Source organism: Nannospalax galili, unplaced genomic scaffold (assembly GCF_000622305.1).
Source record: "Nannospalax galili isolate Female #2095 unplaced genomic scaffold, S.galili_v1.0 C46607494, whole genome shotgun sequence".
Classification (NCBI taxonomy): domain Eukaryota; kingdom Metazoa; phylum Chordata; class Mammalia; order Rodentia; family Spalacidae; genus Nannospalax; species Nannospalax galili.
In genome coordinates, this window is record NW_008418988.1 from 1 (window position 1) to 298 (window position 298).

Here is a 298-nt window from a genome sequence, read left to right on the forward strand (position 1 = left end):
AATCTACCACATGATAGGATGGAAATATCATGATTCTCAGGTAATGTTATTAAGGCATCACTTTTCTAGAGGATGTGTGTTTCTGTTTATTTTCCATTGCTTATTAATTTAAGGCACGTTTAATTATAATAGGATTAGGGGGTTTATTTGGACTGAGATTATATCTAATATCTTTGTCTATTACTATTTTCAGGCAAGACCAGCTGAAAGAGGTTCTGCAACTGTGTCGTTTGGAGAGCTGGGAAAACTAAACCTCATGTCACAGGGGAAAAAGTAACAATAAATATTTTATTTAATT

At 32.9% G+C, this 298-nt stretch overlaps 1 long non-coding RNA gene across 1 annotated transcript; it reads left to right on the forward strand.

Moving 5' to 3' along the window:
• LOC103728156 lies at positions 1 to 298 on the forward strand. The gene is made up of 2 exons (XR_607006.1): positions 1 to 40; positions 194 to 298. It is a non-coding gene; the product is annotated as an uncharacterized LOC103728156 (long non-coding RNA).